The sequence below is a fragment of the Aythya marila genome (genome assembly GCF_965140915.1).
Source record: "Aythya marila genome assembly, chromosome: 20".
Taxonomy (NCBI): Eukaryota; Metazoa; Chordata; class Aves; order Anseriformes; family Anatidae; genus Aythya; species Aythya marila.
The window spans coordinates 5,741,654-5,750,991 of record NC_139061.1 but is presented as its reverse complement, the minus strand read 5'-3'; positions in this window follow the sequence as shown (position 1 = coordinate 5,750,991).

Here is a 9,338-nt window from a genome sequence, read left to right as displayed (position 1 = left end):
GTAGCTAAAGTAATAGCACAGTTGAGCATGTGAAATGTGATGTAAAAAATGGATGTTAATGTTGTTAAATATCTAGTTCTAAAAGCTTAGAATAAAAAATACATTCAATAAAAAGCTTGAATTTTCACTTGCTAGTAACAGCTTTGAACCGAATGGTGTGTCAATATTGCAACAACATTAACAAGGCAAGTTCCAAGAACAAACATGCAAATCCCCTCTGTATCCATCTACAACAGACTGAGAGCACAGTGGGAGATAGCATCTGTAGCCAGCTCCGTTCTCAGATTTTTAACAGTCCTGACAGTTACACTGCAAGATACACAGAACAGCTATCTGCAGTGGTGTCCTGGTGTCTTTTTTTTCCCAGCTGTAAGAGTGGTTGCTGCTGCTGTCTGGCAGGGAAAGGGAGGGCTGTTAATTCTCTTTATGGCTCTCCTATGATGTTTGCAGGCTGTTGGCTATTACATGTATAGTTTCTGATTGGTCTGGGGAGGAGCGTTCCTTGTGAGATGGAGAAGACATAAAGGGGAGAGGCAGATGCTTTGGGGGCCCTAAGGTTGAGCTGGTGGCACTGGCCAGAACTGGGCAGTGGTGGTATAGGAAGTAGTCTTAGGGGAAAACAGTGAAAAGCAACTCAGAACTTGGCATTCTCAGATTTTTCCAGGGGGAGAGGAGTGGGATAAGGAAAGCTAGCATCTCCCTGGTTTTGTATTCCTGTTTCTTCTTGGTATTGCCGCAAATGATGAAGTTTATACCCTCATTCTGCCACGTGTGCTGAGGCTTCCTTTCACTGTTGTATCTAAGCTGCATCATTGGACATGGCAGGAGTGAAATGCTCCACATACATGATTTATTCATTTCTTTGGACTCGATTGGTTAAATCCTGTATTGTCACACTGAAAAGGAGGACATGACCATGTTGCTGCCAGATTAAAAATGAAGCCTATCTCCACGAGTTGTTCTCAGTCTGCTGGCTCACAGGTATTCTTGCTGCGCATTGCTAGTCTGCAGCACCATGTTCTTGTGTACTTGTACAGGTGTTGTTTGAAAGGTGATAAAAAAAAGCAAGAAATGCTTGCAGAACAACAGGTGAAATCAGAGGTACTGTGTTGCTGGGAAGGCACTCCAAAGAGAAGTGCACAAGGGCATTAATTTGCTTAAAACCTAAATAGATACTTGAGACAATTGTACTTCTGTGTTGGCACTTCTGATGCTAATCAGTCATTGCATGATTCCTCATCCTGAAGAGTGATGTATTTATCTGAGGATGCTGTCAGCATCTTTGAACATTTGAGGCTGGAGATGGTGACTATGCTGAAGGCCTGTGGACCTGCAGGCAGCCGTCAGCAGATGGTGCTGCAATGCTGCTCTGCCTCACTGTTCAGATGTGCTTTACAATAGCTCAGAAAGACCTGGCTATGGGATGGGAAAAGGATTGGCAATCTCTGCCAATTCCCACACCAGCCTGAGCTTGCTCGTATTCCCTTCCTGGAGTTTAACCTGCCATAATTCTCGATGGCAATTCAAAATGTGTAAGTGCTATAGTCTGAGAAGTGATTATTGCACAAACGGCTTAGTCCCGTGGGTATGAGCTAGCTCGCAGTATTACAGAAAAATCCTGTAATAGTCCTGACACATCATTGTCACGATCAGGCTGTGAAAATCGCCTTCTGAGAGGATTGCACCCCTGACTGCCGGAAGCATGTGGGATGCCACAGGTCCTGTACTATTTGATACTTCCATTAATGCTATGTGAAACAAGCACAGGCTTGATAAATCTGTACAACATGGAAATGTATGCTCCAAAGAGGGTGAGAGGCCCGAGAAGTCTACAGCTACATAAAGGGCTACTGCGAGGAGGAAAGAACAAAATCCTCCTCTGTTTCCATGCTGGATAAGACACAATGTTCTGGTCCCAAGCTACAACAACAAAAATAGAAGAAGAAAATACTGTAACAGTGAGGAAGTGCTAGTAGATCACCTGGCGAGCAAGGAAATCTGTTCCTGGAGTGACACCGTGAGTTTTAATCCTCGGTGTGGATGTGAATGACTTTCCACAGCTCTCTTTTCTGTTTCTCTGAAATACCACTCGCTCTAACCCTGAGGGCCTCTCCCTGCCCTCATGAAAAGCTTAGATGGGAAACCACATATTCTTACTCATCTGAGTGCTCCTGATCTGAGCTGTGGGAGTGAGCAAATGCTGCTTAGTCCTCACTAGAGTTTACCCAATGGGCCCAGTGCCAGTGAACTGGAGTTGCATCCATTCCTTCATGCCTGATCTGCTGTGGTCCCCAGACCCAGTGCCACTTCTTTGCATCCCCTCATCCCACTGCCTGAGCCCCCTGAGGCATCTCAGCATCCTCTGAGACACCGTACCCTCTACAGGAACCTGTCTTAAAGATCAGCCAGTCTGTATCCATCTAGCCTTGACCCAGCCTGGCACTGGGAGGTGGGTGCTGCAGAGAGTGTGGCTGGCTCCTGACTCATCTGCCCTTGACCTTTTCCTCCCTGTGCTGCTGTTTTAAGGAGCCCAGTCATCAGAGGCATGATGAGTTCACATCCTGCCTTCACTGACTGCTGTTGCAGAATTACTCTCATGCAGGCTTCTTCCTCTTCTTCCTCCACCAGCAGCCTGTCATCCCTGCATCTCGTTTCGGCAGCTGAGGCTGTACTTCTGGCTGGCCATGTGCACTTGGAGCCAGCACGATCTATGTTTCCTGGGCCCGAGATTTTTATTCTCTGTTGCTGGAGGCAGCTGCCAGCTTCTTGTGTCCTTCCCTGAACGTCCCTGGTGCTCATGTTTAAACCTCAGGAGTGTGTGTGTGTGTGTGTGGGGGGGGGGGGGGCGGTATTAGGCTGGCCTCCCTAATTTGACTGCCACATGTGCTCCCAGCCTGCTCCTCTGGGTGATGAGGGGTATGCTGGGGATAAAATCCTGTCATGGGAACAGCTGTAATGAGTCCTTTGTGGCAAAAATCACAGATTTTTCTGGGGACCCAGACACCTTAAGTCTAGGCTCTTTGGCCAGTCTCACATTGTGGTGTTGTCTCATGAGGATGCTTGGTGATCTCAGACCATAAAAGCCATGAAAGAGGGGCCTTGGAGACCAAAGGTCTGCTCTACAGATGCTCCTGCAAGAGCCCTGGGCACACATAAAATGAAGTAACCCTGCTCTGGCACAACCAATGCTCTCACCTCCGCATGCAGCAATCCTTCCCTCTCATCTCAGACTCACGATGTGGAAGTGAGCCTGAGCCAGCTCTTGCAGAAGACTTTTTCCCTCTCCATCTCTCCGAGGGCTGGGCAGCATGGGCAGCATGGCCATGGGACTGGGCTGGTAGCAGCAGAGCAGCTCTCCTTCAACTGGGGGCACTCAGCATTGAAAGAGAAGTCTCTTTCAGGATGGGATAGCTTTCCCCATCACCATCTGCGTGTCTGCTATCCCTGACCAGGCACATGGACCAAAGCAGCACAGGAAAGCCTGCTCTGACGACTCTGCAGTGTAATCAATTTCTAATGGCACTGATTTTCACACAGCTTTATGGGTACAAGATGGGCCCAGGTGCAAGACTGAGCTCTATGCTGCTATTTCTGGGTTTTGGCACGCCTTTGGCCTTTCCATTTTCCTGCAGCGCCATTTCAGGGGTAGGAGGGTCAGCATTATGAAGGGCTTTGGGCACACAGGGGAGCCGAGCCCTGGGGCTGCGCTGAGACGTCTAGACTGGGGCAAAGAGCAGTTTTCACACCACAGAGCACTTTGAATCAGTAGCGACACCTCTCCTGGGAGCAGAGGGCCCTAATCATGCTGTAACGGTAGAGTTACACCCAGCAGGGCTCTGGCATGAGGCCTGCAGGAAGGAGCCGTCCCTGAAGGGTACTAAAGGCCTAATGCTTGCCATTACTCCAAGCTTGGTCCTAAAAGCAAAGGCGGGATGTGACAGCTTGTTATCTGCTAGGCCATAAACGTCTGTGCTCTCCCTGGGGAGCTCAGAGAAGGAAAAAGCCATCCCCTTCAGCTGCAAAGAGCCAGCCCGATGGGATAGCTTCATGGCTGGGCCTTGGGACTGGGGGAATGCCATGGGTGCTGGTGCTCACAGGGCAGAGGGATTGAAGAGAGCCTGGAGGGGCATTTAAGAAACCCTGACTCCAGTGTGATTCCGTCCCGCTTCTTGGGTTGGGAGGAACAAGGGGAAAAGGTTACAAGCTGATCCCTGAGACAGCATTGTGTCAGTAATTTCAAAAGGGAGATTCCAGAAAAAAAAAAGAAAAAAAAAAAAAAGAAGAAAAAAAAAGAGGAACTCAATAGAAAAAGCCTAATTTAAAAAAGTGTTGTAAGAATCTTTTGACTCAGCAGAGAGGCAGTTCAGGAAGCTTGAGGGACTCTCAAGAGATGATCGGAACCAGGTATGCAGAGGAAAAGAGAGGAATAGAAACCTCTGGTCTCTGAGGAAATCTGGTGTGCTCAGGTCCTGCTGTGATGGTGACCATGATCCTGGGGACTGTGGCAGCAAGGACAATGAGTTGGGCAAGGTAAACACAGGGAAAATGAAGAGTAAAAGGCTGCGGCTGCGAAACCAAAGTTAGTCCTGGGCAGCAGAAGCAACAAGCAGCCAGTGCAGGAGATGGGAGTGTTTGCACTGCCTCAGTGCTGCTGCTTCAGGGCAGAGAAAAATGAGATGTTAGAGATGGGAGCGTCCAAAAAGGATACTCGAGAGGAAATTTGTACGAAGAGCTATTTTTCAGTGGTTCTATAATGAGTGGTTGAGCTGAGCAGGCCAGAGGAGTTTCAGAGTGAAGTAGTTAATCGTATATCAAAACCCCACAACCACTGAAACCACCTCCAGTCCTGGAGGGGAACAAGTGAATCTAGCGATCGTCCTGGCAATAGCAGAGCAGGCAGCTGCCTCCCGTGTGGGCTGACTGCCTTTATACATCCTCGTGGAACATCTGATTCCAAGGCAGCATTGCAATTAGCGACACCTTTTAAAAGAGGGCTCCAAAATGCTGCTGTGAACAGGCCCTAAAGACACAGCCACCCAAATTCAGAAGGAAAACCATACCCCTAGTCTGGCAGATGTTGGTTGGATGGCAGGACTGAAGTCTCTCTGAATGCTGGTGATTTTTATCTGTCCTGCCTGACCTGGAGACCTGCATGAGAAACACACTGCTTCCAGGTGGGAATCTCATTTCCCACCTGTTTGTATTCACAGCCAGCTTCCAGCCCTGTATCCTCATACCAGCAATGTCCGCTTGCTAAAATAGCTCTTTTCCACCCTGGTGCTGGCCTCTGTGATGTATCCCCACAGATCAGTCATAGCCCTTTGTTTTCCTAACCCCCACCCTGTGCTCTTGGCGTTTGACTCCTCTCTTGTTGTATAATACCAGGGGTTGGTCACAGCCTTGTGATTTGTGGCATGGGTCTTTCCCTGCCCCAGACACATCCAGCGGACGGCCTCCTGTGCTGGGATGGCTCTTCTTGCAATCCCTGGTCCCCAGCAGCATGCTTGCCCAGTCTGCAGCACTGAATCAAACCCTTCTCCATTACTCCAGTCCTCAAGGTCATTATAATCTTTCTCTGTGATATCCTGGCCTCTTCTGGATTGATGATAGCATCTCATTCTGCCTCATCAGCAAATTTCCTTTGCGTTCTCCTGCTTTTTGTGCCAAGATCATTAATGCAAATGTTAAGCAGAATCATTTTTTTGAGGCAGAAACTCAAGGAACTGCACTGGTAGCCCCCCCTCAGTCTAACACTTCCCCTTCCAGCTGAAGCTACGACTGTGCCCCTTTCAGGCGGCTCCTCACCCGCTTCACATTACATATGCCAGTCACATCTTCCCCTCCTTAGCTAATAATTTACTGTGTGGCACCATTTCAAATGTCTCGCTGAAGCCCAGACAAGTGAGATCTACTGCATTTCCTTCGTCGCAAATATCTGTGAACTTATAAAAGGAAGCTATGAGGTTAGTGTTGGTCTGCGTCAGGACCAATACTGCGTGATGTACTGTCGATGTGTTGCACCTTGTGTAGTGCCTGAGGAGCTGCAGGAGAGGGGTTCAATGGAAGGCAAATGCTTGCAAAATACAAGATTATTCACATTAATCAGGGTTGGGGAAGACTAGGGTTTAACCAAGTTAGTTGACTGAGCAACATGCTAGCTGGTCACTGTTTTCAAATGCACTCAGGAGTCATTTGAAATACAGATTTCTGTATCTGTGGTCAAAAGAACTACAGCTATTTGGGGAAGAAGATGGCCTGTGGTATTTTTTTTTTTAATTATTATTTTATTTTTTCTTTTTTCTGAGTTTATGGCCAGATTTTAAAGATATTTGCATCCTGAGTATCTGGCCCATGTGACATGGATGTCTTTGTTCTATTCCTCTTCCGTGACGTTCAGGTCCCCTAAATGCCATTGTCTTCAGAAAGTGAGACTTAACATCTTAATTTCTAGAGTTCATCTAAGGTGCTGCGAGTCCAAGGATTAAGCAAGATATTGAAGTGTATGAAGGATGGGACAGAAACTAATTCTCCAAAAGCCTTAATGTTGTTGTAGAAAGCAGCAGGATGATCTCCACGTGCCAAATTCAGCTCTGATCATTTTGACTCAGAGAAGGGGAGAGCCAACACAGAAGACGATGAGCCAGGTGATGAGTGGCTTGGAGATAGAAGATTGAAAAGAATGGGGCAAACAGATGAAGGGAGCTTAAAAAGAAACATTGAACATTGATTATTTACCCTTTCATGCAGGAGAAGAAAGGGATGTGGTTAAAACCATTTAAAGTGAGAAAAGGTATACTAGAAAGAAATATTTTGACACAAGGCATAATAAACATGAAACTGGCAGAAGGTCTCATAAAGGGCAAACAGTGGAGAACAAAGACGGAAGCAAGTGCATGGCTATGAGATAACCCCAGCTATGGAAGTTTAGATAATTTTTTATTTTTAGCCTGTTTTAATAGAAATGGGGCTTATGCAATCTGCTGTCTGGGTGCAGGAGGTAACAATACTTGGCGTCTGCAAACTCAAAACTGAAATTGCTTTTTGCAGTCAGACAACTTTTTTTTTTTTTTTTTTTTTTTTTTTTTTTTTTTTTTTTTTTTAAGTCCCAATGAAGCATTCATGTGGGCAGGCGCAGATATCTGCAGAGGCAGTGTCTGAGCCCTGTTGGCTCATCTCAATTGTGCAGAAGAGCTTTAGGTTTGTACCCATGGCAGACCAGAGTCCACCAGCTCTTGCAAAGCCAAAGCTGGCCCTGATGAGAACCAGCACCAGGGCTTTCCTCTGCCTGAGTGCAGAGGTGGAGGCAGGACTCCAGGTGCAAGCTGTGAGCTGCAGGACACAAAAAGCAGGCTGTGGGGCTGGGGAGGGGGTAAGCACTGTGTGAGGGCACAGGGGGAAGCTGTGGGTGCTGCCTGGAGGCAGTGGGGCAGAGAAAAGCTTCACACTGTGGCAAGAAGGTGCTTGTGGGCTGGCGAGTGAGCTTCTGGACTGTGTTTTGCTGTGCCCAAACCCTGCTATTTACAGAGGGATGTATTTATACTTAGTGAAGTAAAGTTCTTTCTTATGTAAATGCTTGCTCCTTGCATGTAGAATTTATTTATTTTTAAAGTGTATTTATTTTGCCTAAGGCACAAGGGATACCTGAGCCTCCCAAATCTTATTTTGGAGTCAATATGGGGAAAAGGGTGCAAGAAGCTGAGGCTGCAGCCCACTTGGGGTGAGGTCTGTTCCCTGGGGTGGTCTCCAGGCCTCCTGGCTGGAGAGCTGAGGGTAAGCCCTGGGATTTGGTGGGGCTGTGCTGGGTGGGTGGTGTGAGACCCACCTGCCTGCAGGGTGATGTTACCCTCCTTTTGTTGGGCCGTGCTCATCCCCTTGTGTTTTTCTCTAATGCATGCACACAGCTGTGCTGCAGCCTTCTGCCTGGGGAAGAGTATTTTTGCTCCTTTTGTTTTCTCTCTCTTCTAGCTATTGTAGAAGTCACTCAAATGGTGGGAGAACAGACATAACTTTGATCTAGGACAGTAGAAAAATCCTTGTTGTGGGTCTTTGTGCAGGCTGTGCCCTGGGATCCTCTGAGAGCGAAGGAGCATTCAAGGCTTTGCATCAAAAAGTTATCAGTGGGGATTGGTTTGGGAATTTAGCTTTGCTGAATTACCCCCATGAAACCATAAATGCAAGAGTCAGCGATACCTCGCTGCAGAGAGAGACTGTTTGGCTGATCTGTATTTTCCTTGTGCTTTCCAGCCACGGGACCTCTTTGCATAATTTTTATCAATGACAAGTGTCGCTTCCCAGACGGATGTTGCATAACGCCACGCGGTATTCTCTTTGCACTTGCATGGTATCGTGGTGTTGGCAGTTCCTTCCACATTTTTCTGCCTGTGGTTTCCTTGCTCTACAGATTTCCCTCTGTCTCATGCTGGAACACGGTGGAGGCGGAGGGGCTGCTCTTCTCCACTTGTTGCTATGGTTCTGGCAGCCTTTCCTGAAAGGGGTGCAAAGGGCATCCCTCTGCCCTGCCTCATGGTTGGAAATGCAGCCTGCTTCTGCCAGCTAGCAGGCATTTGTCCTCTGGGGAAGCTATGCAGAGCTGGGGAGGGCTTCCTAAAGCTGGCTGTGGGCTAAGGTCCTTGTCTCCTCTTCCAGTGGAGAGCTTGGGGACCAGAAGTCATGCGATCCTCTTTAAAATGGCCAAGACCATCCCTCATCCTCTATTTCAGTTTAAACGAATACCGTGACACTGTCCACCTTCCCTGTCTAACCAGGGCACCTTCTTGCTTCTCTCTTCTCTTCTTACCACTTTCTGAAATGTGCAGCCCTAAGAGGTGAGCTGTTCCCAGCTGCGGCCACCCCGGTGCTGAGTGAATTTGGAGATGAGCTCTGTCTGAGCCCTGTCCCTGCTGTGCTGAGGAAGCAGCCAGGGGCAACTCTCTGCATGTCCCCATGCCTCCTCTTGTCCCTCCACCTTGCCAGCTGCCTGCCATCCGTAATGACAGTCCCTCTGCTCTTAGCTGCATTCACAGCCCCTGGGGAGATGTTTTTAGATACTAATTCCCTCGTTTTCTTAGGAGATGCATGCAGGGCTGTGCCGGAAACATCTGATAATGGAAGACTAGTGTTATGTTGGCTCATCACTGGCTTTCTGCTACCTCTCCCGCTCCATGTGAGTTTGTTAATTGCCAGTGGTTCAGGAGGGGAAGTGCTGGAGCCTATTGGTTTAACACCTGCCTTCTCTACCTCTTCCTTACCCATTTGTTCTTTTTTCTATTCTCAACTGCATGCCTAACCTCTGCCACTAAATTCTAATTGTGTTGAGTACCTGGCCACAACCTCTTCTT